General features: G+C 39.5%; 1 pseudogene; it reads left to right on the top strand.

Annotated features, from left to right (window-relative positions):
• The first annotated feature begins 2,309 nt into the window (after positions 1-2,309).
• Positions 2,310-7,305, top strand: LOC139241535 (probable G-protein coupled receptor 139; annotated as a pseudogene).
• Positions 7,306-7,509: the final 204 nt, after the last annotated feature.

Here is a 7,509-nt window from a genome sequence, read left to right as displayed (position 1 = left end):
GTAGGACGTGGGAGGTCAACAAGAGTGCTTTGTAGCAGTCAAGTCCAGAAGTAAATAAAGCATGGATGAGGGTTTCATTAGCAGATGAGTTGAGGCAGGGATGAATTTGGCGATGGAAATTTCAAAGTTGGTGTCCAATAGGGCACCAAAGTTGCAAACAATCTGGTTGAGCCTCAGCTGGATGTAAAGGAGAGGAATGCAGTCGGTAGAATATATGGATAGCAGTCTTTTGGCACTGATCCTTCCCTAATGATGTTATATATGTGTAATAGTGCTTGTGGTATCCCGTCGATAACTTGATTCAGTACGCACCTTTTATAAAGTGATTCGTTTATAAATGATTTGCACCTTTTTGTCTTCACTGTCTTTGGGTTGCAGTGGATCTGACAATCAGGTACTGCGCATAACTGACGTCCGATTTAATACCGCCAAATTTGCGCCACAGCCCGTGATTTATTTTCATCCTACATTATACCAGTTTTCATGTTTACATGTTTAGAAATGAAGGACGCTTAGCAGGTGAAATATTTAATGTTTGAAACTACAACGCACCTGACACCGTGTTAAATTAGTTAACGTTAGTGAATGAGCACCAGGAGCCAAATACAGCCAGTTTGGTATGTGCAAAAAATGTTTGTAAGAAGAACGTGCGATTTGCACAGTTGCAAGTAGGTGCAAGACTTGAGATACAGCTAGGGGCTTAGGACTAATGGGTTACGAGAATGAACAGGACTGCGTCCAAAAGCCTGGCGCAGGTGAAAATGGTTGAATATCCCCCTATGTAAATCTATGCGACTACAGTCTGAATGTGCATAAGCATGTATCAATTTTTTCTTTTACAATGCAAAGGTGACGGTGTTGAACATCTATGAATCCATATCCACCTAATTAGGTGCAAATGTAAGTTGTGAGCAGGATGCAACGAGGTATCAAGGGGACTTAGAAAGACTAGCCGAATTGGCAACAACTTGGTAAACGGAAGGTAACATGAAGACATCTATGTTTCCTCTTTGGTAGGAAAAATAAAAAAGCAGAGTATATTTGAAATGGTGAGAGAAATGCGAAAATGGTGGTGTCCAGAGGAACCTGGGTGTTCTTTTACACGAAGCGCTGCTCGTTAACATTCAAGTACAGAAAGCTATTAAGAAAGAAAATGGTGTGTTGGCCTTAAATTCAAGTGGATTTGAGAAGGATAACATTGCTATAGAGGAGGTGCAAGGAAGCTTCGCCAGCCTAGTCCTGGGATGGGGTCAGTTGTCCAATGATGAGTAATTGAGTAGACTAGTGCTATATTCTCTAGATTTTAGAAGAAAGGGAGCAGATATCATTGAATATACAAAATTCGTAAAGGGAAAATGTCAGGAGGCCGTACCCTCTGGCTGGGGTGTCCAGAACCAAGGGACATTGTCTCAAAATGAAGGCATGGCCAGTTAGGACAGAAATGAGAACGAACTTGTTCATTCAGAAAATGATGAATCTTTGGAATTCTGTCCCCCAGATGAGAATGGACGCTCCGTCTTTGAGTATATTCGCGGTGGATGTTGGTCGATTATTGAATCTTAGGCGAATCATGGGATATGATGACAGTGCTGCAAACAAGAGTTGAGGTAGAAGATCACCCATTACTTTCTTTTATTGCAGAGCAGGCTCGAGGGGGCCGAATGGCCTATTCTGTTCCTAATTATTATCATGTTCTTATTCACTTCTCACGTTTAAAAATGGGTATGCCAGCAATAGACACGGCGAATATCATAAGCTTGTGAATTCTTTTTTTGAAAACAAAAATATTTGGAAAAGCCGAGTTCTTCTTTGATACTTTGTATGACAAGATATGAATTGACATATCTATTTGCATTGCAAACTTCCACGGTACTGACTTTGCATGTCTCGAGTCTATGCACAATGTTGTGAGTGCAAATTCTGGAAGAGTTAATACAGAATTGACATAACAGCCCATTTGGCAATTTAAAAGCATCATATAAATAAGAATTCTCCTGTAACACAACACTGGTGTTTCGGGAAAACAGTTGTATTTTTATTTATTGTGAATAAATAGGAAACAATATGTTATCGTATGTGTCTGAATACTCATAAAGCTATTTGCATTGCTCAATAAAAGTAGAACATTAAGTGGTTAATGAAAAAGTTGTTCGAGCCAATGTAACTAACATAACGTGTGGCACATTCCCGCGAATTAGCTGCATGGAAGTTCTCTCGTATATCAGTCAATTTCCTTTGAACTAATCTTAATATTTGATCATTTGCAGCCTTCTGATTAGCAGCACAGATATCGCTGTTTCTCGCGGAAAATGGGATATCCACTAATATATCGAATCGAACGAATCTACTACCCTATGCTTGCAGTCTTTGGTGTCACCGGTAAGATATTACATCCAGTTAGTCATATTGTAACGCCATATGTGATGATTACTGATCCTGTAGGATGGCCAGCCCAGCGACACCTTTGTTCCAAATTCTTTTCCGTACAGCTTACATTGAACTGAATCATCGAAATGTACAGGCCAATAAATCCATCTTGGGCAGTGGTTCAAAACAGGTGGGCGAGGATCGGGTACCCGTTGGTGGCAGCATCAGCTATTCGGTCCCACGTGCAGTGAAAGTTACTGAATGACCGGCGCTGTCTATAACGGGTGCACGATCCGTTACCGCCCATTTTGCGAATCGCCCCAGAGCCATTTCTAGAATCAAATGCACTTCTTTGTCGAAAGGTTAACGTTTGTTGAGTATTTGGCAGAAGCAATATTGCCGAATTAGCCTAATCTCATGTGCATTGTGGAATTTTCCATCTCAAATAGACATGGACATCTGATCAGAAATAGTACAGAAACGCTTTGGGACATGTTGGTTTACTGTAATGATTCTAATTATGTTGTACATGCGAGGACGATTGGGGACAAGGGGGTAGCAATTAATATTGCAGCAGAAAGTAGGTTCCAGGTTCCTAACTCATAAGGTTCACTTTGTTCATCAGTTAATTTGTCTCTGCATAAAAGTGCGATGTTACATATATTCGCTATAGTCGCATCCTGCTCTTCACTTGCTCAGTTAAAGTCTTTGAAGGTGAAATTGTCACCAATATTCAAGTTGCACTGAATCGTATCACAATGATACAAATCTGATTCTAGAACTTGATGGAAGATTAACCTCATAGACCCCATTCCAGTTGTGTTCACATATTTCTTCATTAACATGACAGCTTGTTATATAATTAATTGTGTTGCCCCCGGGCTGTAAAATCCACTCCCTTGTTCCTGCCCTGAGGTACCATGGAACGACTGAGTCGCCCTGCTGCGAGTACTGCGTGGAATATGTGGTATTGGCCTGGAATTTGTGGTGACTAAGATGGCGAACTAAAATCATCCACAGTTATTATCCCTTTGAACATGACCACTTGATCATGATTAAGGGCCTATGCATCAAACAAGAAAATCCTGAATTTGTAGTCACATATTCACTATTTGACACAGGCTTTGCTGAGCCCCGCCCCTTCTCCACCTCCATTAGCCTGGTTTCACTGTAAGCAGGGAAAGTCCAACTCACCAAAACTTGTCTTTTCTGTCTAATCTCGCTGTTAAACGAAAGATTACCATATAGCCTTGTTGCAATAAGGTAACTGGGGTCTAATCGCCTATTGCCAGCTAAAGAAAAGTTATGCTCTTGGAAATTTAATTTGGATTTGAAGCGTGATCAATGTTTTGCATAACAATGAAAATAACAATTATTATTCAACTTAAAAATATATATTTTTTAAATTATTGCTAGTATTTATATCAGTTTTACCTTGTCCCATGCGAGAACCTCAATATTTATTCTGCTGCCAACAACATTTTTAAACAGTCTGAATAAAAGCAAAATCGCCACATCCTGTTTGCTGGTCGGTGAGAATTATGGATTTTGATTGTCTGCGCAGATAGATTGTTGATGTCACAACAGTTCTCATTTGGGTGTTCCCAGCATTCTGCACTGCTCTGAATTGCACGTCATCAGAGAGATCGCAAGATGGTTTTGTGCAGCTGTCTTCGGGACCAACAATGATTGCCTTTGCTTCGGTGTTGACTGTATATTCCAGACCAATTCTTTACCTGAAGAAGAAGTAGTGCGGTTCAACCATATAGATGCACGTAAAGTTAGCAACCAACACAAAACTCCACGAAAATAATGTTATTTAAGTTAATTGAGCTGGAAAAGCGATAGGTTAGCGCCTCCTGTCTGGAAGCTAATTGTTTAGTGATTGGTTGCGGTGAATGCAGCAACACCCGCAAACCTCGGTGCCGAATTAGCACTTGCGCTAACTCATCGTACCTGTGCCTCTGGTAATTCGAAGATTGTGATGTCATAAAGTGCGCAGTGCTCCATTAGTGCCCTGGATAGAACATTGACTCGCGCACCCTGCAGTATCAATGCACTCCGAAGTTGACAGCGAGAGGATGCGTTACAAATCCGGCTGGCCAATTGGCGAGCAGTAATTAAAGGTTCTGCTGTTCAGCTCAAATACACTTTATTATTTGCAATCGTCTGGTGCCTGTGCAAAGTTTTACCTGTCTCAGTCGTGCAAGGTGTCCAAGCCCTTCACTTTGTAGAAGTGTTCACGACGATAATGTGAGTCATGCCGGTCGCCTTCAAAACAGAGCTGGCGGACAACTAGTTGATGCAACATCATTGGGCTTTCCATTATGCGTTGGACACAGCTTCACATGCCGTTAGCACTGTGCTCGTCATGGTTTAGTGTTCTTTGCTGCCTCCCCTCTCTCGCACGTTATAACCCTAAGAGAAGATTGGTGCTTGAATTTGCACTCCACTTTCCACTTGGTCTGCCAAAACTAAATACCGCTTAGAGCGATTGATTTGCGTCTAGTACAAATGTTTCCACTTTTTAATATTTAACGCCCAACTGCGGCATTACCGAATTTCTAGAGGATTAATAACTCCGCAGATTTGTATATTCGGGCCTTGCACATGATTATTGCTCCGGGGCTGAAATGCAAAGTCGACTGCCGTGGAAATCAGATGATGCGGATCAGAAACCCGATATTCGCACGGCTGATCTGCCTTTTTATTTGTACTGCTATTATTTCACTTTTAACGTGACATCTCAACTCATAATTTCATGATAATATTTTATTTCCTTTTTGATATAATGTCTTAAATCAATAGTTGATGTTTCCATAATTTGATCATTTTATGTTCTAATTATTTTAAGTACCTGTTGCTTTTATATTTCTATTTCATTGCAATCTCTCAAGTCAATATGCTACATCTGTTTTACTGTGTGTTTTACTTTAATGAATGAATCCCTGAATTTACTGCATATATTTGTGATATTTATTGTACTTTCCAAAACCATTACAGGTATTCGTGTTTCAGTTGTCTCCTTACTGTGAGCTGCTAAATCTTTCTTGGATTTATTTATTTTAGTGTTCTTCACTGTCCTCTCAATTCAATGACGTTTGAATACACCTCATATAAACCCTCTTATCGTCAACGATCTGAGACAGGGTCTGCAGTCCAGACTTTATCTCCTCTCCTGTACATGAACGTGCACGCCCGACTGATATTTTGAAGCACTTTATCCTGGATTCTTCCTAATTTGCACTTTTTAAACTTCCCGGTATATAATCTCACAATTCCACGTTATCTCTCTTGCTTTTAACATAACTCCTTATCTCAAATTAGCATTTGTTACAGCTGTTTTATTTCACACTGTACATGCAACTTCCAAAATCATTATCATTATATTCCGAGCATAAATATTCAATTTGTAATTGATTGTCTACAGTTGACTCTTACGTTATGTTCATCACTGAATCCCCTCTTGCATTGTGTTAATTTATATCTTCCATTTAGAATAATCTCATAAACCTTAATGATTGTCCGACTGTTAAAGCAGTTGCCTTTCTTGAAACCTGGCGATTCGTTATTCAATTATATTGTGTCATTTCATCCGACAACAAGATTATTTTAGAGGTCATTACTGATTTGTGGTTTTACTTTAATTCACAAAGCTAGTCATGGAAAAAATATTGTATAAGCCACTCAAATTATTATGGCTCTCTAAATTTTATTGCATAGCTCATCACTGTGAACTTTCCATTCTTTACGTGTTTTATTTATTTTTAATATTTCAATCCATTTGAATCCAACCTTTCTTAGTCTCCAATGAATTTCACCATGCTCTTCTATGCGGCTCATTGAAAAATGCATTATATAAATTTCTCTATTTTGTGGTTGTCCAAATTTGCTATTATTTTCATAATATGAAACATGCGTGGGCTACGAGCGAAATAGTCATTTACCAACGGCACAGACCAAAAACCTAGCAGCAATTGACACGAGATTGTGGTAAACAGAACATATTGGCAGAGTCTAAACTAAATTTTGTATTCCTATTTCTTCAAGTTAACATGGTGGCGATTGTGATACTCTCCCGCGGAAAGTGTGGTCTCTCCAAATGCATCACTCGCTATCTGGTGGGAATGGCAGCGGCCGATCTATTTGCTGTTGTCACTGATGTAATTCTGAATCGCATTAATATTATGTATTTTCTTGTCCATCACTCCTGTATGCTCTGTGTTGGTTGTGTTGTGCATTGCATCCATTGATTGTTCGGTATGGTTTACGGTTGCTTTCACCTTTGATCGCTTTATAGCCATTTGCTGTCAGAAGCTCAGAACGAAATATTGCACGCAGAGAACTGCGACTGTGGTTTTAGGAGCCGTGTGCGTGGTTAGCCCTATTAGATGTATCCCCTTTTACTTTACATTCCAGCCTAAAATTATAATTGACCAAGTTCCCTGGTTTTGTTTTTCGAATGAAAGCTTCTATAATTCGCCTTTTTGGAGCGCATATGAGTGGATTGATAGTTTTATAACCCCTTTAGTACCGATCTGTTTAAGAGTTTCGTTCAATGCACTAACGGTTAGACACATTATAGCGGCAAATAGAATCCGCAGGGCTCTCCGGAACAATGGTCAGGATCAGAATGACCAAAAGATGGAGAACCGGGAAAAATCCATGATATTGCTGTTTACTCTATCTGGTAATTTCATACTTTTGTGGATGATATATGTAGTGTATTCGCTAAATTGGTTGGTGGAAAACTATAATTATATCGACAAATACCTCAATACTCCGCTGTATCGGGTTCAGCAGGTTGGATTCATGCTGCAGCTTCTTTCTGCTTGTACAAACACGTGTATCTATGGATTAACCCAGACTAAATTCAGAGAGGAGTTGAAGAGTGGGATGAAATATCTGTTTACTCTAAATGGAAAATTACTTAAATAAAAGCATCAAAAGCATTATTTTTTCAATCAAGGTCACTTTTATTTTATTTGGAATGGCTGCTTGGGTAAGTAATAGGCCCGAGGATGAATGATGGATATGAGCTTTTTTTAAATTCAAGCACACTGGTGGATTTCAATCGATAGACTTTTCCTCCCACCAACATTACTGCTACCCATTGGTGTTGTCAGAAACCAGCTAATCTGA

This window comes from Pristiophorus japonicus, unplaced genomic scaffold (genome assembly GCF_044704955.1).
Source record: "Pristiophorus japonicus isolate sPriJap1 unplaced genomic scaffold, sPriJap1.hap1 HAP1_SCAFFOLD_110, whole genome shotgun sequence".
Taxonomy (NCBI): Eukaryota; Metazoa; Chordata; class Chondrichthyes; family Pristiophoridae; genus Pristiophorus; species Pristiophorus japonicus.
Note: the sequence above shows the minus strand (reverse complement) of the source record. Positions and strands in the feature narration are given on the sequence as shown.